Raw genomic sequence first — 23,909 nt, 5'->3', positions numbered from 1 at the left:
TCAAGTCCATTCTTACTTATGGCAAACCTTTTTCATGTTTTTCCAGGCAGAGAATACTGAGAAGTGATTTACCCTTCCCTTCTTCTGGGTGCCCCTGGAAACTGTGCGGCTTGCCCAAGGCCACCCAGGCTGGCTCCTCTCCCAGGAGGCATAGTGGAGAATCAAACTCCCAGCCAGATACTTAAAAAAGGCAGCTGATTGATTGATTGATTGATTGACATTCTGCCTTTCCTCCAGTGAAGTCAAGGCTTCGTACATGGCTCTCCTCCTCTCCCCATAACACTCTTGGGAGGAAGGTCCAGCAAAACCAAAGCATAGTGAACTTAGGTTTGGGCTCCAAAGTAAAAGAAGGAGTAGGTTAAATAATACTTTGCTGGTATTACAATTAGTATTTTTATAATAACTTTTTAGAAGCTATATTTAAAGGATACTTGAAAGCACTTTCGAAGTTTTACAACATCCTCTTCTCAATCCTTAAAAAAACAGTAATGGAAGGTAATGGAAAAAAATTGTGAGTAGTAACTGTTACATACAGCACTGATGTTACCTGTCTGTCATGGGTTTGGAGGGAAAGCTCCATCCTATGGGGAGTGGAAGGCGGGACATCAGGAGGAGGGGCTGTATTGTATATATATGTGGAGTTTGTGTGGAGAAGCTGGAAGAGAAGAAGCTGGGAAGAAGAAGCTGGTGTGGGAGTCTGTGTGTCAGACAGGGTACTACTGTGTGTCAGTCAGTACCTACCTGATAGGTTCAGGTGTCTGTATGGTTAGCCAGAACTGATAGGTTCAGGGTCTGTGCTTTATTTAAAGGTGTTCTGTGTGAACCAAACTGGTGTATGTATGAGTGAGACTAGCCACGTTACTGTATCTTATCCACTTGATCATTTTATTTTCCCTGTGTGTTATTTAAATAAACCTTATTCTTTTATTTGTTAAAAATCCATTCCTGGTCTGGGTGACTTCTTATAGGGAATGGTTGGTGGCAGCTTAGTGAAACTGTGGCATATCCCAGTAGGTCTGGGGTTGTCACATTGATTGGTGTCCAGCGTGTGGGATACGACTGGTCCAGTTGGCCAGTGGTCCAGCAAAGCCTTGGCAAGTGTGGCCAGAGCAAGGGGGGTCTAGTCAGGGACAATCTGAGAGCGCGTAGGTAATCTTCTAGGCTTACCTCACGGGGAGGTACGCTAGTGGAAGAACGTGCCACCTCAGATTGGGGACTAGATTAGGGAGCTCTGAGGCAACCTGTTTTGGCGGGAAAAAGCTGAGGCAAAGCTGAGTGAAGTAGCAGTGATCTAGCCTGTCTGCTGAGAGGCCTAGCAGAGGGGGGTGGACTCTGGCTGGCAACAGTTGCAAGTTAGTGCTGAAGAACAGCAGCAATCTATAGAAGGCTGGTTCTGAGGCAAAAGAGAAAAAAAAGTGGTCGCTTTATTTTGAGGCTTGACTTTTGAAAGCAGCCTGTTCGGGGGGGGGATTATGCCCTTGACTCGAAGCCAAATGGCAGAAATGGGTGAAGTGAAAGACCCACAGGTGGACCAAGGTTCTGAGGATGACTTTGGCTCAGTGCAGGATGACGGCACGGGAGAACAGAACCCAGAACTCAGAAAAATGGTCCTAGCCCAACAGCATGAACTGAGGATGAGGGAAATAGACAGGGAAGAGAAACAAAGGCAATTGGAAATGGAGGAAAGACTAGAGAGAGAGAGAATGGAAATGGAGAGGGAGAGAGAGAAAATTGCTCTGGAAAAAGAAAGGATGGCGTTTGAGTTAAGAAAATTGGAAATGATGAACCAGAACAATAATAACAATAGAGATTCTGAGGTGGGCCAATTGTCTAAAACTGACCTGAAGAAATTCCCTGTGTACCACAAGGGAGATTGCCCTGAGGTGTTCTTTTCCCTAGTGGAAAGAGCGTATGTGGACTTCTCAGTAAGGGAAACTGAGAAGATGACCATTATGCGATCTTTAATCAGTGGCAGCCTGGCAGAAGTCTATGCAGAGATGCCAGAGGAACTGCTAAAAGATTTCGCAGAGTTTAAAAAACTGGTGTTTGCCAGACATGGGATAAATGCGGAACAGCTGAGGCAAAGATTCAGGTCACTCACCAAGAAACCAGAGCAGACTTTTACCCAAGTGGGGGCCCAACTGGTGAGGCTGCTAGAGAAATGGCTATCTCAGGAGGGAACAGAGACCTTTCAGCAGCTCAAAGACCTGATAGCGCTGGAATAGTTTTATTCAGTCCTGCATGGGGAACTGAAGTTCCAGGTGAGGGAAAGGAAACCGAAATCTGTGGCAGAAGCGGCCGAGATCGCAGATTTTATTTCCCAAATAAGAAAGCCCTTAGGTGAGGGGAAATCTGTAGGTAAACCCAAAGAAACCTACAGCAAGTACTCTCAGGGACCAGGAAGAAACCAGCAAGGGGGAGGGGCCCATGGTGAAGGGAAGCCCTCAGACATGAAACAAAGACCTCAGATTTTGGAGGGAAAACCAAAACCAGATGAGAAAGACTCCAAGTACAGCAGAAAATGTTATTTCTGTCAAGGAAAGGGCCATCTAATCTCAGAGTGTGAGAAATTAAAGCAGCTAAAAGGAAATGTGCCTCATGATTTGAGTGGAACCAAGCCAAAAGCTGTGTTCTGTGTCCAGACAGAGCAAAGCTCCTTGTCACTGAGGGAGCCTGTTGCCATGGCTACTCAATCTGGAACAGTTACATCTGCTGATCAGGCTGAGGAAAATGGTCCTCTTGTGGAGGTCAAGCGCTGCTTGCTAGTGAGAACAGATTCACAGTTGTTTGAAACAGCAGGGGTGGACGTAGGAATACTTGACCATCAGTATAGGGGGCTAAGGGATACTTGTTCCCAGGTGACCCTGTGCCATCCAGATATGATTCCTAGGGAGTATATAATCCCGAATGAGAGCATAAAGGTGGCAGGGATTGAGGGACAGGTGATCTCGCTGCCAGTAGCTGAGGTACCTGTGAACTTTCAAGGCTGGAGGGGAGTTTGGCGGCTAGCGATTTCATCGACTCTGCCAGCAGCCGTGCTCGTGGGAAATGACCTGGCTGAACATGTGAAACGGGTGCTAGTGATTACACGCTCACAAGCTACCACGGGGACAGTTCAGGGGGGTACTGATGAGCCCGAGACGGAAGCAGAGGGGAGTTCCGAGGCTGTGGTGGAAACCTTGACCACGGACAGCAAATTTGGCCAAGAGCAAAAGGCAGACGCCACTCTCCAAAAGTGTTTTGAACAGGTGACAGATGCCCAGCTAACACCTGAAACCCCAGTGAGATTTCGAGAGAAAAAGGGAATTTTATATAGAGAGACCCTGAGGAATATCTCAAAAGGGGGAGATGGGATCAGAAGTCAGCTAGTGGTACCTGAAAAGTATCGCCCCATGATCTTACAAAGGGGGCACTCTGACATGTTTGCTGCGCACTTAGGGGTGAACAAAACACAGCAGAGAATCACACAGAATTTTTACTGGCCTGAAATAGGGAAGCAGATCAAGGAGTTCTGTAAACAATGTGATGTGTGTCAGAGGCAGGGGAATAACCGTGACAGGACCAAAGCAAAGTTGTGCCCTTTGCCTGTGATTGACACTCCGTTCAAATGCATAGGGGTGGATATTGTGGGACCTTTGCCCAAGGCCACAAAGAGGGGGAACAGGTTCATTCTCACCATTGTGGACCATGCCACGAGGTACCCTGAAGCCATTCCCCTAACTAACATTGAAACTAACACAGTGGCAGATGCCTTGGTGGGGTATATGTCCAGGATGGGATTTGCCTCAGAAATAATCACAGATTTGGGCGCATCGTTTACATCGAAGCTCATGAAACGGTTATGGCAAATCTGTGGAATTAAGCACAAGGAAACCACTGCCTATCACCCTGAAAGTAATGGGTTAACGGAGAAGTTCAATGGGACTCTGATGCGCATGATTAGGGCTTACTTGGCAGAGAATCCAAACAATTGGGACCAGAAGCTGCAATCCCTTTTGTTTGCTTATCGATCAGTGCCACAAGCCAGTACCGGGTTCAGTCCGTTTGAACTTTTGTTTGGGAGAAGGGTGAAAGGGCCACTCGATTTAATCAAACAAAATTGGGAACAGATCACCCAGGATGACCCACAAGACGTTGTGACATATATAGACTCTTTAAGGAATGACCTAAAGAGAAACTTAGAGCTAGCAGCAGAGACCCTGCAAGCTCAAAAGGTCAGAAAGAAAGCTTGGGATGACCAGGAAGCCAGGGAGAGGCACTTTAACCCAGGGGAGGAAGTGCTTTGGCCTAGGCTCTGCAAAGAGAACAAACTGCAGCTGGGTAGCCCAGAAATAAAAGACTTGGGTCACATAGTAGGGGGAGGAGTGATCAAACCCCTAGAGGCCAAGATAGAAGCAGTTCGTGATTGGCCCAGACCCAACACCAAGAAAAAAGTCAAATCATTTCTTGGGTTGGTGGGCTACTACAGAAAGTTCATCCCGAGGTTTAGCGAGATTGCAGCTCCGCTGACCGATCTGACGCGGAAGAAGACTGATGACCGCATCCCGTGGACCAGCGACTGTGAGGAGGCGTTCCAGAGGTTGAAGCAGGCGCTCATCAACTATCCAGTGCTGCGTGCTCCAGACTTCGACCGGGAGTTCATCATCTACACCGATGCGTCTAACAGCGGGGTAGGAGCAGTTCTTTGCCAGGAGGATGAGAATGGTGACCAGCATCCAGTGTCCTACCTGAGTAGGAAACTCCAGAAAGGTGAGAGACATTTGGCAACCGTGGAAAAGGAGTGCCTGGCCATAGTCTACGCGATCCAGAAGGCCAAGCCTTACATCTGGGGAAGACATTTTATTCTGTGCACTGACCATTCACCACTGCAATGGTTAAAGACAATGAAAACCCACAATAGTAAACTTATGAGGTGGGCTTTAAACCTGCAAGATTATGACTTTGAAGTGAAGGTGGTCAGAGGGTCAATGAACTGTGTTGCTGACGCCTTGTCAAGAAGACCCGACGAGTGAAGACGGCGAAAGAAACCATGGACTATGTATATTTTGGTGACCAAAAGTTAAATGTACTTGTTTATTAAACATGCTTGGTTTGTATTAATAAAGGTAACTTAATGTATTGTAAATATGAATGTTTAAATGCATAAGTAATATGTTTAACCTAGAGTGTAAGTATGAGTAAGTATGGTATTGTATGTTAATGTATAACTGTTGTATGTTTTGGATCCAGGTTGTTTTTTGGAGAAAAGCACTTTAGCTTTCCCCCTACAAAACAACTTATAAAGAGGGGAGGTGTTACATACAGCACTGATGTTACCTGTCTGTCATGGGTTTGGAGGGAAAGCTCCATCCTATGGGGAGTGGAAGGCGGGACATCAGGAGGAGGGGCTGTATTGTATATATATGTGGAGTTTGTGTGGAGAAGCTGGAAGAGAAGAAGCTGGGAAGAAGAAGCTGGTGTGGGAGTCTGTGTGTCAGACAGGGTACTACTGTGTGTCAGTCAGTACCTACCTGATAGGTTCAGGTGTCTGTATGGTTAGCCAGAACTGATAGGTTCAGGGTCTGTGCTTTATTTAAAGGTGTTCTGTGTGAACCAAACTGGTGTATGTATGAGTGAGACTAGCCACGTTACTGTATCTTATCCACTTGGATCATTTTATTTTCCCTGTGTGTTATTTAAATAAACCTTATTCTTTTATTTGTTAAAAATCCATTCCTGGTCTGGGTGACTTCTTATAGGGAATGGTTGGTGGCAGCTTAGTGAAAGGGTGGCATATCCCAGTAGGTCTGGGGTTGTCACAGTAACATTAATGAGTTACTTGTAAACATTATAATAAATAATGACAGCAGTTTATTTGCCATACACTACAAAAAGGAAAAAAGACCTAATTAACTTTTAAGAGGTTGTGATTGGGTTCATTTGAAAGTTGGGGCAGCTCCTCAGCTTTGGCGGGAAATAATGACTGAGACTTCTCCGTACTGTTTACAACTTCGACTTTATTAGCTCTCAGTGTTTCAACAACCACCGCAATTGGATCATAATAAGACAAATCAGGCAACGGTCCATAACTAGATGAGGATAGTTCTTCTTGAAAATTAGGGTAACTCACTGAGGGGTTGGATCAAAATGTTCCTGATCCAAGGGATTCCACAGAGGGGCACTCCGTACCACGCAAACCGTGTCGCAACATGGGTGTCGAGCCCAGTCTCCCTTTTTCGGTGGCTTCTTGCATGTCTGATCCGGCCGGATCACCTTCCTTCCACCTCCCTCTTCCGGCAGGAAAACAAACACTGTCCATTCTTGAGTTTCAAACGTTGTCTCTCCTTCTCTTTTCACCTCCGGGTTCGGTAACAACCCACCGACCTTTAGATTAGGAAAGCCTCTCAAAAGACCATGCATCCTCCCATACTTTGAATTTAGTCTCTTGAATCTACTACCTAATCTCTTTTCTCCTTGATCTTTTATACTTTCCTTCCATACTGATGTTTTTAGCTCCTCCCCTTTTCCTCTCTCTCCTTCTACCAGACAGACCTCTATCTTCCTTTTCTCCTCCTCTGGTGTCTCTATGGGTGAGGACGGCTCACTTTCCTCCTTCTTTTCCTTCACAGAGATAGCTTTCTTTTATGCACCTCACAACAATCTTATATTTTCTTAATCACTCTTTTCATCCAATAGAAACACTGTGATCACTGTGCCTTGTGTCATACTGAATTTCCAGACTTAGATTTGTAAACTTAAACTACTTTTGTGTGAATAACTGAATTAGTTTATCATCATCAGTTCTTAAAATACCGAAGCAAACGTTCACGTAAACCAAGCGAAGGGTGGGAGCGCTGGATGTTCCTAGGTTCTAGCTCCTGTCAGCCTCAACCAGCATGGCCAGTGTGGTCAGGTATAATAATAAATGATAGAACTGCAGAGCTAGAAGGGACCCTATGGATCATTAAGCCCAGCCCTAGTCAAGGAGGCACAGTGGGGAATTGAACTCCCAGCCTAAACCACTGAGTTATCCAGCAGAGTTGGAAGGCAACCGGTTTCCCACCGCTCTCCAAGATGTGAAGGGAAGAGAGAGAAAGTGAGTGAGGAGGTCAGACTGTACATGGGCAGCTTGGAGTCTGAGCAGGAGAAGCCCCTTATGCCAAAATCTCAAGGGGAATTCCCCCCCCCCCTTTTGCTCAGACCACAGGCTCCCCAGCTATATTCAAGAAGGTAAGGCACAGTCACTTCTCTGGACCCAGCCATGGGTGTGGTGGCATTTTTGGATTGCCACTCTCAGATTCCCACAGCAAACATGATCAATTATCCCAAAAAGTAACCTTTCTCATTTCTGGTTGTGTTTGACTCAAGATAGAGGATACTTGACTCAGCAATACTACTACATGGGAGAAGGATCTTGAAATTGCTGTAGACCACAAGTGAAATTAAAGCCAACAATGTGACGCAGCTACGAAAAAGGCAAGTGCTATTTTCGACTCATTAATAAAAGTATCATCTCCAAATCCAGTGAAGTACAAGTTCCCCTCTATTCAGCACTGGCTAGGCCTCATATTGAGGACTGTGTCCAGTTCTGGACACCATACTCTAAGAAGTATGCCAACAAACTGCAGCAAGTTCAGAGAAGAGCAACAAGGATGATTAGGGGTCTGGAAACTAAGCCCAATGAGGAAAGACTGAAAGAATTGGACATGTTGAGCCTTGAGAAAAGAAGATGTGGGGGGGAATATGATAAAATTCCCCAAATACTTAAAAGATTTTCATACAGAGGAGGGGCAGGATCTGTTTTTGATTGTCACAGAGTGCAAGACATATAATAATCGGCTCAAGTTACAGGAAGCCAGATTTAGGCTGAATATCAGGAAAAACTTCTTAACTATTGGAACAGTACAACAACAGAACCAATTACATTGGGAGGTAGTGAGCACTCCAGTGCTGGAGACATTCAATGGAAAATTAGACAGCGATCTGACAGATATAGTTTGATTTGGACTCCTGCATTGACCAATGGGTTGGACTTGATGGCCTTGTAGGCCCCTTCCAAATCCATGTTTCTATGAATCCAAAATGTGTTATGTCCCATCAAGTTCCACCTGACTTACAGCAGCCCTTCTGGGGCTTTAAAGATAAGGGAGGTATTTAACTAAATGTTTTATCATTGCCATCTCCTCCCAGCGAGTTTCCACAGCCGAGCAGGAATCTGAACTCAGATCCCATGAGTCCTAGACTGTCACTCCATTCTTTACACTACACTGGGTACTAAATCCAATGAAGAATGCAGTACCTAGATAACAAGGTTAGGTCAATATATTATGCTGCCAGAGGTGAAAGACAAGATACCATCTTCATGTATTTCACATGCAAAAGCCAACTCAGCTAGTCTAACTAGATGCTAAATCTTACTTGAGCCATAGGGACAGGACTCAGCAATCTCACAGGTAGTTTAGGAGGCACTGGGCAAGGCACTTCTCATGTTTGCTCACTGCCACTCAACATCTGCCAACTGATGAATGTACCGTTTGTCTGTTCATTATATACAGGGACTCCCCACCCCACTCCTGAATTCACCTTCTGGCAATCAAAACGAACCTCCCCCACTTTTTCTTCCAAAGAGGGTGCACATGATGCATGCACCTTGTTTTCTGGGGAAACAGTGCTTCTGGGAGCCCTTCTAGAAACACCATTATTGTAAACAAAAAGGCTAGCAAGCTTCTAGAAATACTATGAGCTTGGGCAACAAGCTGAAAACCTACTACAGCAGAAATTTCTCATAATGTAGGCTGTCTACTGTAAAAACTTGTTCATCATCTTAACTATGTCGTAGGTCTCAGATGTTTTATTTCCAATTAGAAAGTTATGCCCTGAAGCAAGGTGGCTATTACCAGTTCGTACATTATATAAGCGTACATAATTATATGCAATACTAACACACTGTAGAGATAGAGGGGATATTGTGAAAGGTGCAGATGGGGTTGGGATTCCAGACAAAGTCTTCAGGGTGATTTCCACATGAACTCAACCTCTGATTCAATGTCCCTTCCTTTCCAGTCACTGAGGCAAAGTCTTGATGTGTTTCTGAACAAAGCACAGCCGATACTGTGAGTAATTATCAACTGCAATAAATCTTCCCCTACTATGCAGAACTACTGTTTAGCATCTATGTTGGCTTGGGCATGTTGTGAAAATGGCTGATGGTCGGATTCCAAAAGATGTCCCATATGGAGAATAAGTGCATGGAAAGTGCCCCAGAGGGAGACCACAGCTGTGATACAAGGATATCTGCAAGTGGGATCAAAAGGCCTTAGGAATGGACCTCAACAGATGGGAAACCTTGACATCTGAGCATTCAACCTGGAGGCAGGCGGTGCTGCATAGCCTCTCCCAATTTGAAGAGACCCTTGTCCAGCAGGCCGAGGCAAAGAGGCAGTCATGAAAGCAACAAAATCAGGGAGCTGGACAGGAGACAGACTGCATTTGTCTTCAGTGTGGAAGGGGTTGTCACTCTCGAATTGGCCTTCTCAGCCACACTAGACGCTGTTCTAAGGCCTCTATTCAGAGCATGTTGCCATAGTGTCTTGAGACTGAAGGATGCCTACTGCTTGTTTATAATTTATAAAGCACTTGTTCAGAGTGTTCAAAGCAAAATTAAAGTTATCTTAGCCATTCTTGAGAGGTAGAATTTTGAAAACTAGGCCCATTATATTCCTGTTGTGCAGAAGCTGGAGATGGCTGAGATGTGAGAAGGCCTTTATACTGGTTGTTGTGGGTTTTTCGGGCTTCTTGGCCGTGTTCTGAAAGTGGTTCTTCCTAACGTTTCGCTAGTCTCTGTGGCCGGCATCTTCAGAGGACAGCAAACAGTTTGCTGTCCTCTGAAGATGCCGGCCACAGAGACTGGCGAAACGTTAGGAAGAACCACTCTCAGAACACGGCCAAGAAGCCCGAAAAACCCACAACAACCATTAGATCCCGGCCGTGAAAGCCTTTGTGAATACATTGGCCTTTATACTGTTTTCGCTCTGCTACCTAAAATAATAATAATCTCAGTTACAGCTCAAAAATACCCAGTTGTCAGTAACTAGTTACATTTGGGATTAAGATAGGTATAACTACATTTCAAAAGCAACTTGATGAGAAATCACAAATTAGCTTTTTGATGATAAGAGTAATATTTTATAGTTTCTTCTAAAAGACTCTTTGAAAGAGCATTTTTGAGGTGTTTTGCTATGAATTTTTCAACTTTCTCTGCGACTCTCTTAGCTTAAATGGCAAGTGAGGTATAATGATTATAGTCTTTTGCATTTTTGTCAGTCTTATCAAAGTGAAATAACAGGAGTAACCACCACCGCATTCTCCTGTTCCCCTGTGCCAACAACAACAATGCAATGTAACAATAACAGGTACTGCACCAAATTACTTATGCAAATAGGTGCCAGTAAGGATAAGGACCACCTGGTGCCGCCAAACGATGAGTAACAGAAATATCCTATTTTTTTAAAAATGTCTCAGATCCTGGTCTTGGTTCAGCCCTATATTTCCCAGCTCTTTTGAAGGATTTCCAAATTTGAAAACCAAGGCTTGGGGAAGTTGCTTTTCGTCCCTTAGGTGACTAAGAGACTGTAGTCCAAAAAAGGTAACTTTTACAAGCTCTGCTAGAGGCAGCGCTGAAAAACAGAACATCTCTTTTTACTGCGATAATACCTGGAGAAATGTGTCCTTCAAAGAGGGAGCTAAGCAGGATGGGACCACACAGGAGCAGATGGCTGGGGAAAACACACAGACGCCATTACGTTTTTGGCATGACACCTCTGATCTTGGAGAAGCACTCAAGGAGAAATCTGGCCAGCTTACCTTTCCCATGTGGACGATTAGGAGGCATAGGATGTAATCTGCTGGGCTGACTATTAATTCCCCATCCAACCCTCTCCCCTCCTACTGCCTGCCGTAAATCCCTTTCTCTCATAGCTCAGCCAAAACAGCAGTCGTATAGCAAACAAGGCTTTTTTTAAAAAAAATTGCATCTAGCTCAATCTTTCTACATTTTGTCCTTTTATTGTCTAGCAGCTGCTGCATTTTTGAATACAAGAACAGCAAAGGAAATGCCCACAGGCCCTCCCTTTGGTCTGCAGGCATTTCAAACCCATGTCGCTATGCAAATCAGAAAAGTCATCCGGCTGCTCTGGTAGGCAGCCAGTTCTTAGGCAGGGCCCTTTTCATGAATCCTTTCATAATTCGAGGGGAGCAAACTCCTTTCCAGAGCATGGGGGGAAAAATATGTTTTGGACTGCAGCCTCCAGAATTCCCTGGATAGCATGGCCACCGACCATACTATATTAGAGGATTCTGGGTGTTATATTTGAAGAAAGGTAACTTGTCCCAGCTCTGCCACTTTTCCAATGACAGAAGTGGAGGACTTATTTTTTTGTTTTTGTTTTAACTTTTGTTAACAGTAGTAACAGGAGAATCAATAATCATTTCCGTAGGGCCAACTGGGCCAACATCTACGGTGAACTCAGTCCAAGATAAAGATAGTGGGTAGTTCAATTCTTCACCTTTTAACACAGAGATGGTCCAAACCTCTCTTGATCCATTGGCTTCCTTAACAAACTGCTCCTCACTGCACAAATTGTCCCACAACAATGGTGACGGGCTCAGTCTCCTTCTTGGAGTTTCAGACTCGGTGGAATTGGTCGCAGACGCACCACCTTCCTCCAAGGATGTTGACTAAAACCCTCCATTCTAAAGGATCTAATCCCTCTAGTTGGATCTCTCCCCCTTGTTCTCCACAACCTTGTCCCCACACTTTGCGTCTTTCTCCTTCTACACCTCCTTTCCCTGGCACTTTGAACACATAGGGTTCCCTCTCATCTTTTCTGTTTTTCTCCCTCAACTTAACACATTCCTCCTCTCTTTTGTACTCCTCCTTTCCCCCCTTCCTTCTGATGTCAAGAAGACCTCCACCTCTCTTTTCTCTCCTTTTGACTCCACCTCCTTTTTTCTTCTGTTCCTCCTCCTTCTGTATCTAAACCCCCAACTTGTAATGTCACATCATCTCCTGTATCACTGCCACCTCCTGTTTCAGACGTGTGCGGGGATGGCTCACTCCCTTCTTTTACATCCATCTCCATCTTCACCTGACACGTATCTACTGGGAAAACAAAGTCTTGTTGAGTCTGGTGGAGCTCGGTCCCAAGAAACATACAAGACTGAAGCTTTCAGAGGTGTAACTCCCCAACTGAATTGCAGGCGTAAGCTCTTCAAAGGGCATTTATCGAAAGGAAAGCAAAAACCTCAAATTAACATCGCTCCAGGCTGCCATGGTATATTGGGGCTTTCGAGATTGGGGTTGGGTTGAGTTTTGTGGAATGGAAGGAAAAGAAAGTTATAAAAGGTGTTAATGATAACACTCAAAAGTGGTATTAACAATGTAGCCCTAGATATAAAAAGTGGGCACATGGCAAACAGAAAATTTACTGCTAGGCGTCTGTATTAGTTGGTGGGCAAGGTGTTTTGACCTCCGGTTGCTTAACAGTAGCAGCAACAACCATATAACTTTCCCCACCTAAATTAAGCTGCTGAAATAAAGAAAAGTTGCAGGTGATCAGGAATGCTTTTGTACCAAAGAACCTCTGGTTTAGTGTTGGTGCCAAAAGCCAATTCCTCAGCTTAGAAGATGGGCAGAAACAGGAACTTTAATATATGCATGTTTTTATCTTGGTTCCACCTGATAGATCTGGGGATTCTAATAATGAAAAAAGAAAGATCTTAGAAGCCTGAAGTCTGCCCACACCTGCACCATATCGTAAATATTGTAGCCTTAGGGAGATCCTAATCATAAAATAGTGAAGTTAGAAGGGAACGGTAAGGCTGTCAAGTGCAACCCCCTTCTCAATACAGGAATACAGATCAAAGGATATCTGCAAGGTGGTTGTCTAAGTTTCTCTTGAATGCCTCCAGTGTTGGAACATTCACTACCTCTCAAGATATTTGGTTCAACTGTCGTACTGCTCTAACAGGATGTTTTTCCTGATATTCAGCCAAAATCTGACTTCCTGCAGCTTGAGCCCACTGTTGTGTGTCCTGCACTCTGGGTTGGTTGAGAACAGATCCTGCCCCTCCGCTGTAGGGCAGCTTTTCAAGTATTTGAAAAGTGTTAAGGTTGTGTGGGGGGAGTGATATGGTTCCATTCAGGTTCCATAGCCTTCACCACATCTGATTCTTCCCTAGGGTCATCCACCTCAGGATGGGCAAAGGAGGGTCATGTGGCAGAGGGGGACCTTGATCGGTCATCGTTGACTTTCCTGACTTAGGCTGATGGGAACTGCAGTCCAACAACATCTGGAGAGCCACCCCCCTTCTCTGCCCCTGTTGCCTTTTTTGGACTCCAGTGGCAAGAACAACAAGGCCATAAAGCACTTTCTCTCTCAAAAATGTCCAACTGGCTCATTTGCACACACAGCAGCTGGAGTGCAGCCAATCGTAAGACCGGCAGCCGGGGAAGTTACAAAAAGAACATTGTATGCTCTGTGTCCTTATGGTCGTGTCATCTCAAGGTAGACAGAAGAGAAGGCACGGCAGTCCTTAGCATTATGAACTACTTCCTCCCACCATAAAGCAGCTGAAAATGCTGAGGTTGGACCCCTCACTTCTACTGTGACCATTTAAATTCAAAGCAATATGATTGGGAAATACCATAAGAAGCTGACAGCATATACCAAGATCCAGGTCTATAGAGCCTGTGTCCTGAGCACAATCCTTTACTGCAGTGAGTCCTGGACCCTTTCTGCATGGCAGGAGAGGAAACTAAACACCTTCCATATGCATTGCCTCTGCCGCATTTTTTGTATCACCTGGCAGGACAAAGTTCCAAATAGAGTAGTCCTAGAATGAGCTGGAATTTTTAGCATGTATACATTACTGAAACAGCAACGTCTATGTTGGCTTGGGCATGTCGTGAGAATGGCTGATGGTCAGATTCCAAAAGAAATCCTGTTTGGATAATTAGTGCAGGGAAATTGCCTCAGAGGGAGACCACAGCTTCGATACAAGGATATCTGCAAGCAGGATCTGAAGGCCTTAGGAATGGACCTCAACAGATGGGAAATCCTGACATCTGAGCGTTCAGCCTGGAGGCAGGGTGCATCATGGCCTCTCCCAATTCGAAGAGACCCTTGTCCAGCAGGCCGAGGCAAAGAGGCAATCCCAAAACAAGCAAAACCAGGGAACTGGACAGGGGACAGATTGGATTTGTCTTCAGTGTGGAAGGGACTTTCACTCTCGAATTGGCCTTCTCAGCCACACTAGACGCTGTTCCAAGTCCTCAATTCAGAGCACATTATCATAGTCTCTCGAGACTGAAGGATGCCTATGCAAACCCCTTTTAAAGAGACAGATAAAAACAGGAAAGGCACTTTTCTCTATCACCTGTGCCTCCTCCCATGAAACTTTCCCCTTCAGGTTTTCAGAAAGCAAGTCCTTAGTACAGTACTGCAAATAATGACCGGCACTGAATCAGCAATGGGTGCTATTTCAAATTGCAGAGATGGATGAAAGGGGTATGATTTCAGTTGATTATTCAAGATTCTTAGTAAGGTCGAGAAGAGGAATTTGGTATGACATGGTGAAAATGAAGCTATCAGAAATGTAAAAATACTGTAGAGCAAAAATGGAACGGCATCTATGATGGCTGGGAGTCTAGAAGAATCTTTGTTGCATCAGCTTTCTCAAACGCTGGCACTGACAAGAACACAGAGTGATGGGCAGCCTAATTTAAAAATGTATTTTTACTTCTATAACAATAACAATTGCTATAATATTCTGGGTTGAGGTGGATGGTCTTTTGGAGACCCTCCTGATATTACACTTAGCAGAAAAAGTCTGCGAAGATGATCCAGACCAATGTTCAAGCAGATTACATGAACAAGCATACCTCTCCAGTTATGGCGATCAGGCTGATGGTTCTCAATGTCTTGTTGAGACTGCCATAAGAAATGGTCAACTATTGTCTTGGAGGAAATGAACCCTTTTGGAGATGGGACAAGCCGTTTTTCACCTATGGACTCCCTCCTTTGGTCACCCATGGGTACTATTTGTTTGTGCATAAACTAGTTTTGGAGAAAGGCAGACCATGAGCACTCAAGGAGAGCAGAGCTCACTCTGGAAGCATCTCAGCGTGTCTCCTTCCTCTAAAATATTTGTTGAGGAGCAGTGAATGTTATTTAACCTGCCAGGCTGTTTAATGATGTGCCTTCACCTATACTCACCTTGTATATTTATAAATGTAGAGTTGCAAATGTAAGTGCAAACATTGACATTTATACTTATAGGATATGTGCATTTGGAAATGCATAGTTGTAAAGAATGCAAAAAGGATGTTATTACCATCAAGAAGTGTCTATGACTAGAGGAATAAGCAGCATGAATCCAAGAGGACACTGGCCTGATTATTCAGCATGGAGAATGGGAAACAGAAGAAAATGCAAAACAGGTAAATTGATGGTGTTCCCTGTTCACCACCCCTACAGAAGATATGCCTCTTGCAGACCCTGAAACTTCTCATCTTAAGGATGGGAGAGGGGACAGAGGGGGAGGTAGTACATAACTTTATCATGGTGGCACGGCTGAAATCTCTTCTCATTCTACCAAATACTAGTTATTTTCCTATGTCCCTTACTGTTCCCTATTTCAAAACCCATCAGATGACTCCTCGTGAAGGAGAAAAATGTGAAACAATTGGAAGAAGACTTGAAAAATTTGGAAAGGAAGTTTTTATTAAAGAGAGATAGAAAGTTATTGGTAGAAATTCAGGCTAAGAGAAAGGAATTAGAAAACTTAGAAACAGAGAAAGTCCAGAGGATTTGATGTATATAAAGAGGCATTTTTTAAAATTTAGCAACAACATTTCAAAATTATTAGCTAGAATGTGTAAAAATAGAAGATTAAAAAACACAATTGGAGTAATTAAAGATAGAACCGGTAAAAGCTGTGATATAATGAAAGATAAATTGCAGATGTTTCAAGAATTTTATCAGGAATTATATAAAGGAAAAAAACGTACTGAAAGAGAATATAGAAAATTATATAAATGAGAATTTAAAAATTAAATTAGTGGAATGTGATAAAATAGTAGAAGAAGAGATTAAAGAAGAAATTGCTGAAGTTATTAATAAACTGAGAAATGGTATAACACCTGGCCCTGATGGATTGATTCCAGAATATTATAAACATTTTAGTTCCATTTTGATACCTAAGCTAAAAATGTTTTAGAATAAAATATTGGAAGGAGAGACAATGCCACCTTCTTGGAAACATTTATTAACTATTCTTATCCCAGAACCCAACAAGGATCTAACAGATCCAGGATCTTATTGGCCATATAAAATAATAAATCAAGATGCCAAGATTTTTACTGTTATACTAGCAAAAAGATTAAACAGATTCATAACAAATTATATTAAAGAGGATCAATGTGGTTTTACAAAAGGGAAGACAAATGGATAATTTAACTAGAGTTTTGAATATTATATATGAGATAGAAAAGTAAGAAACAAAGGCAATTGTTTTATCACTAGACATATTTAAGGCCTTTGATTGTGTGGAATGGCCAACATTAAAGCTGCTTATAAAGGGTTGGGGATTTGGTAAAAGATTTATAGGGGCTATAGACCAATTATAATCAGATAATACTTCAGAAGTAATAGTTAATGATGGTTTAACACAGCGAATTTTTCTACGCCAAGGTACAATACAAGGCTGTCCATTTTCACCAATATTGTTTTGTATGGTTATAGAACTGCTAGCTAATGTGATAAGAAATTATGAATTAATTAAAGGATTAGGAAAAATGATACAATTAAGATTAATTTATTTGCTGATGACTCATTATTGACCATTAAAAACCCTTTAGAAAGTATGGATAATATTAAAAATAATTTAGAAAAAATTGGGGAAATAACAGGGTTAACTATTAACTGGCAAAAAACACAAATAATGATGTTTAATCATAATAAACATGAATAGGAAATGTTTGTAAATAAATATAGTTTTAAAATGTGTAATTATATTAAATATTTAGGTATAAATATAGTTAAAGTGACTGAAAAATTAAAGGAGTAAATTTTAATAAATTAAAAAGTGATATTAAAGATAAATTGCAGGAGTATTCTAAATTGAAACTATCGTGGTTTGGGAGAATCGCCATGATCAAAATGAAAATATTTACCAAAAATTACTTTTTTTATTCAGGATGCTCCCAATACAATTAGAAGAAGAAGATTTTAAATATTGGCAGGGATTACTTAATGGATTTTGTAATCAAGGGGGAAAATCAAGAATAAATGAACTATATTGGTATAAGGCTCCAAAAAATGGAGGTTTAGGTATTCCTAATATAAAAAATTACTATACAGTTAAGATTTATTGGAGATATTATATACAACAAAGAAAATTTAATTTGGTGGGATATGGAATCCTCAGAAATAAATGGGAATGTAGAAAAATATTTGTTTAATGTGTTGTGTTTAGTCGTTTAGTCGTGTCCGACTCTTCATGACCCCATGGACCAGAGCACGCCAGGCCCTCCTGTCTTCCACTGCCTCCCGGAGTTGTGTCAGGTTCATGTTGGTTGCTTCGCAGACACTGTCCAGCCATCTCATCCTCGGTCGTCCCCTTCTCCTCTTGCCATCACACCTTCCTAACATCAAGGTTTTTTCCAAGGACTCTTTTCTTCTCATGAGATGGCCAAAGTACTGAAGCCTCAGCTTCAGGATCTGTCCTTCAAGTGAGCATTCAGGGTTGATTTCCTTTAGAACTGATAGGTTTGTTCTCCTTCAAGAGCCTCCTCCAGCACCACAATTCAAAGGCATCAATTCTTCGGCGGTCTGCTTTCTTTATGGTCCAGCTCTCACTTCCATACATCATGACAGGAAAAACCATAGCTTTGACTATTCGGACTTTTGTTGGCAAGGTGATGTCTCTGCTTTTCAAGATGCTGTCAAGATTTGTCATCGCTTTCCTCCCAAGAAGAAGGCGCCTTTTAATTTCAGGGCTGCTGTCTCCATCTGTAGTGATCATGGAGCCCAGGAAGATAAAATTTGACACTGCCTCCATATCTTCCCCTTCTATTTCCCAGGAGGTGATGGGACCAGTGGCCATGATCTTAGTTTTTTTGATGTTGAGTTTCAGACCGTTTTTTGCACTCTCCTCTTTCACTCTCATTACAAGGTTCTTTAATTCCTCCTCACTTTCTGCCATCAGAGTGGTATCATCTGCATATCGGAGGTTGTTGATATTTCTTCCGGCAATCTTAATTCCGGCCTGGGATTCTTCCAGTCCAGCCTTCCGCATGATGTATTCTGCATATAAGTTAAATAAGCTGAGGGACAATATACAGCCTTGCCGTACTCCTTTCCCAATTTTGAACCACTCAGTTGTTCCATGACCAGTTCTAACTGTTGCTTCCTGTCCCACATATAGGTTTCTCAGGAGACAGATAAAGTGGTCAGGCACTCCCATTTCTTTAAGAACTTGCCATAGTTTGCTGTGGTCCACACAGTCAAAGGCTTTCGCATAGTCAATGAAGCAGAAGTAGATATTTTTCTGGAACTCTCTGGCTTTCTCCATAATCCAGCGCAAGTTAGCAATTTGGTCTCGAGTTCCTCTGCCTCTTCGGAATCCAGCTTGTACTTCTGGGAGTTCTCGGTCCACATACTGCTGAAGCCTACCTTGTAGGATTTTGAGCATAACCTTGCTAGCGTGTGAAATGAGTGCAATTGTACGGTAGTTGGAGCATTCTTTGGCACTGCCTTTCTTTGGGATTGGGATGTAGACTGATCTTTTCCAATCCTCTGGCCACTGTTGAGTTTTCCAAACTTGCTGGCATATTGAATGTAGCACCTTAACAGCATCATCTTTCAAGATTTTAAATAGTTCAACTGGAATGCCATCACCTCCACTGGCCTTGTTGTTAGCCAGGCTTTCTAAGGCCCACTTGACTTCGCTCTCCAGGATTCTGGCTCAAGGTCAGCAACTACATTGTCTGGGTTGTCCGGGATATCCAAATCTTTCTGATATAATTCCTCTGTGTATTCTTGCCACCTCTTCTTGACGTCTTCTGCTTCTGTTAGGTCCCTCCCATTTTTGTCTTTTATCATGTTCATCTTTGCGCAAAATGTTCCTCTAATATGTCCAATTTTCCTGAACAGATCCCTGGTCTTTCCTTTTCTGTTATCTTCCTCTATTTCTTTGCATTGTTCATTTAAGAAGGCCCTCTTGTCTCTCCTTGCTATTCTTTGGAAGTCTGCATTCAAGTTTCTGTAACTTTCCCTATCTCCCTTGCATTTTGCTTCCCTTCTCCTCTCTGCTATTTCTAAGGCCTCGTTGGACAGCCACTTTGCTTTCTTGCATTTCCTTTTCTTTGGGATGGTTTTTGTTGCTGCCTCCTGGACAATGTTACGAGCCTCTATCCAAAGTTCTTCAGGCACTCTGTCCACCAAATCTAGTTCCTTAAATCTGTTCTTTACTTCCACTGTGTATTCATAAGGGATTTGGTTTAGATTATACCTGAGTGGCCCAGTGGTTTTTCCTAATCTCTTCAGTCTAAGCTTGAATTTTGCTATGAGAAGCTGATGATCAGAACCGCAGTCAGCTCCAGGTCTTGTTTTTGCTGACTGTATAGAGCTTCTCCATCTTTGGCTGCAGAGAATATAATCAATCTGATTTCGATATTGCCCATCTGGTGATGTCCATGTGTAGAGTCGCCTCTTGTGTTGTTGGAAAAGAGTGTTTGTGATGACCAGCTTATTCTCTTGACAAAACTCTATTAGCCTTTGTCCTGCTTCATTCTGAACTCCAAGACCAAACTTCCCTGTTGTTCCTTTTATCTCTTGGCTCCCTACTTTAGCATTCCAGTCCCCTAGAATGAGAAGAACATCTTTCTTTGGTGTCAGTTCTAGAAGGTGTTGTAAATCTTCATAGAATTGTTCAATTTCAGTCTCCTCAGCAATGCTGGTTGGTGCATAAACTTGGATTATTGTGATGTTGAATGGTCTGCCTTGGATTCGTATTGACATTATTCTATCATTTTTGAGATTGTATCCCATTACAGCTTTTCCCACTCTTTTGTTGACTATGAGGGCTACTCCATTCCTTCTACGGGATTCTTGCCCACAATAGTAGATATGATAATCATCTGAGCTGAATTCACCCATTCCTGTCCATTTTAGTTCACTGATGCCCAGGATGTCGATGTTTATTCTTGCCATCTCCTGTTTGACCACCTCCAGCTTCCCAACGTTCATAGATCTTACATTCCAGGTTCCTATGCAGTATTTTTCTTTGCAGCATTGGATTTTCCTTTCACTTCCAGGCACGTCCACAGCTGAGCGTCCTTTCGGCTTTGGCCCAACCACTTCATTAGCTCTGGAGCTACTTGTACTTGTCCTCCACTCTTCCTCAGTAGCATGTTGGACACCTTCCGACCTGAGGGGCCCATCTTCCAGCGTCATATCTTTTAGCCTTTTGTTTCTGATCATGGGGCGTTCTTGGCAAAGATACTGGAGTGGCTTGCCATTTCCTACTCCAGGTGGATTGCGTTTAGTCGGAACTCTCCACTATGTCCTGTCCGTCTTGGGTGTCCCTGCACGGCATAGCCCATAGCTTCTCTGAGTTACTCAAGCCCCTTCGCCACGACAAGGCAGCAATCCATGAAGGAGTTGTTTAATGTAGTAAAAAGCAATACAATAAATCAGGTGAATAACCCTTTTTTGGGAAACATGTTAAATGTCTGGAATAGAATAAAAAGAAGCTGTAACATACAGCTCTGCTCTCACCTGTCTGTCACAGCTGGGCAGGGGAATATCAGCCAATGAGAGGACGGAGGGTGGTGCAGAAGGGGGAGGAGCTGGATTATATAAGGGGTGTGTGTGATGTGTGAGGGAGAGTTTTGAGAGTTTGAAGAGATGAGATAAATTGTTTGAGAGCATGAGATAGATTTGTGAGAGTTAGTCAGTGAGGGAAAAGTCTGTGTGAGGTACATTAAATGAGAAACTTGATTTACAACTTGATTTATTACCTGTGATTCACTCCTTTTTATTTTGTCAAATCAATAAACACAGTTTTTGTTTGAAAGAAACACTTGCCTTTTTGAGTATTAAGGATAGGTTGGTGGCAGCAGTTTGAAGAAGAGTAGTGAGCACTCTGGGAGGCCTGAGTTGACAGAGGCTTCAGAGTGGCCCACTACAGAAGCTATGTTCCTTTACTTCACCACTAAAATTAGTAACTGAAATAGAAAATTTCCCAGCAAACCTGAAGGGTTTAGCTGATTTGTTTAAGGACAAAAAAAGTTGCCAGATTGAAGGATGGGATGATTAAAAAGAGATTGAAGGATCAGATTATAGTTAAACTTCAAACTAATAAATTATCATGGTATAATTATATCCAGTTAGATAGACAAATGAATGGCTGAAAACTAATGTCAAATGTAGAGAATGCACTAAGTATGAACAATTTCTATCATCACATGAAGATACAGTATGCAGAAAGATGCTTTGACATAGGGAGTAGTAAGTAGAATATATAACCTAATTTTGAAACAAGAGGAAAAAGAGACAGAAACAGAAGGTTTGAAATCAATTTGGGAAAATGATTTAAAGTCAGAAATTAAAACAGAGGATTGGATAAAATTTGGAATATGATAGTTTTAAGATTAATGTCAGTAAGAATAAAGGAAAATATTTTTAAAATCAGTTTAAGGTGGTATATGACTGCGGTGAAATTGAATGTAATAAATTCAGATTATTCTAAGGCTTGTTGGAAATGTGATGAAGAAATTGGCACATATTATCATATGTGTTGGGAGTGTAAATGGATTGAGAAATTTTGGAAACGGATTTTTAAGGAAATATGTGATATATTTGAAAAAGATACTGAATTTAATTCTAAAATTGCTTTGTTCTCAATTTTTAATAAGATAAAACTTGATTATTGTTTGAAGGAACTGATTTCCAATTTTATGTCAAGAATATTAGCTAGATTTTAGAAAGATAAAAATGATATTAAATTAGAAGAGTCGTATAATGAAGTATGGGACATTGCATTAATTGATAAATTGACTACTGAACCTAAGATGAAAAGAGGGGAAATAAGTTCAAATATTTTAATGCTATTTGGGGTAGATTTGTTGAATTTGTATTAGTGAAAGGAAAGCGGAAAGCCTCTAAACAACAATCAATAGGAAAGGAAAGGAAGTTCGTATTAAAAGTGGGTCCCATGGGTATGGGGTGCACGGTAGTATTAGATTGTATAGCAAGTATTTTTTTAAAAAGAGGACTCCTCGTGGGAAAAAAAGGAATACCACGAGTCGAAATGGATTGTGTGTCTCCCAGGTTTTGGTAGCAGCATGACAAGAATCTACAGATCTCAAACTAAAACACTTAGGCAAGAATTTAACAACAGGACATTTTATTTACAAGGCTGGAACAAGATAAGACTTTTATAGGACTCTAAGTGACTGTTACTCTTCTATCTGCTCCAATCGTTTCCTGAACTCTTTCATAGCTCACTCTTTATACTTTTTGCTTACTTTCTGGGCCAGGGTAGCCCCTAGTGAGCAGAAAATTGGCCCCTTGAGCCTCTGAGGATGCTGGCCCCTCTTCTAAGGAGAGTTGTGGTAAGGGGGCTGTGTTCTGTCCCCCCCATCTCAAGCAGCCAGCCCTGTTCCTTATCCCTGGGACCAGCCATGGATTGGCCCCAGGCTAATATCCGAGCAACAAATTCCCTGCCTGTTCAGCCACTGATTAAAAAAAAAATCTTGTCCCAATTTCACCTCTTCCGGCTAAGAATAGTGTATGTCATGTAGTATAAATGGGCCCTGGGAAGAGACGCAATCAGCTCTCTTGGCTCGGCAGCGTGCTCAGTCATCAGTGTTCCCTGAAGTCCTTTTCACTCATTACCTACTGTTCGCTTAATTGTCTTTGACACAGTGAGGAGGCAATGAATTTATTCAGAAGTGCTGACTTGCACCTAAACACACACACAAAAAAAACACACAACCTAAAAAAACACTCAGCCGCCTATTTCCATATATGCTGATTGTGTCTGGCTGAATGCTGTTCTCTGTCTCTAAGCCACATCAACGTCCTTCAAGAACAAGGGTTACGATCCATCAGGGAATACCACCTGTGTAAACCCAGAACACGGAGAAGTTTCTTTTGGAGCTAAGTTGGAGAATTCCTGCTGGCTGGAGGATTCTGGAAGCTGTACATAGTTCAAAAGAGTAATTTTTCTAGGCTCATCAGACAAAAAGATTAGGGGGGGAGACCAAGAAACAAACAAAAAAGTCATGGCACCTTGAAAGACTAACTACCACATATTAATTTCAGTTTCTGTGGATCAAGTCCACTTCCTTACAGTGAGACTATATATGACTGCCCTATTTATACATGGCTCCATGAGCAGGTGGGGATGCAGATCATGGACAAAGTGGCAAGGGTCTAGAGAGAGCCCCATGGCACAAACTGAAGTCATCAAGTCTCTACTCATGACCTGAGTTTGATCCCGAAAGGTTCAGGTAGCTAGCTCAAAGTTAACTCAGCCTTCCGTCCTTCCAAGACCAGTGAATCGAGTACCCAGCTTGCTGGGTGGGCAAAGTGCTGTTTGCATCATTATGTTGTGAACCGCTCAAAGAGTGCATTAGCACTATGGGGCAATATATAGGTTGAAACAACAACAAATACCACCAGCAATGGTTCATTAATAGAGAATGTTGTAGTAGAGTATGAGAGAATGTGAATAACATCAGTTATAATATCATAGTTGACAGAAGTGGCAGACTATGTGAATCAATGTAGCATTTCACACTTGGTAATGGCTTCAAAATCCTTGATTGATGTTTACTCCTTTAGATGGGTCTCCAGCATCCA

This window comes from Pogona vitticeps, chromosome 1 (genome assembly GCF_051106095.1).
Source record: "Pogona vitticeps strain Pit_001003342236 chromosome 1, PviZW2.1, whole genome shotgun sequence".
NCBI lineage: Eukaryota > Metazoa > Chordata > Lepidosauria > Squamata > Agamidae > Pogona > Pogona vitticeps.
Note: the sequence above shows the minus strand (reverse complement) of the source record.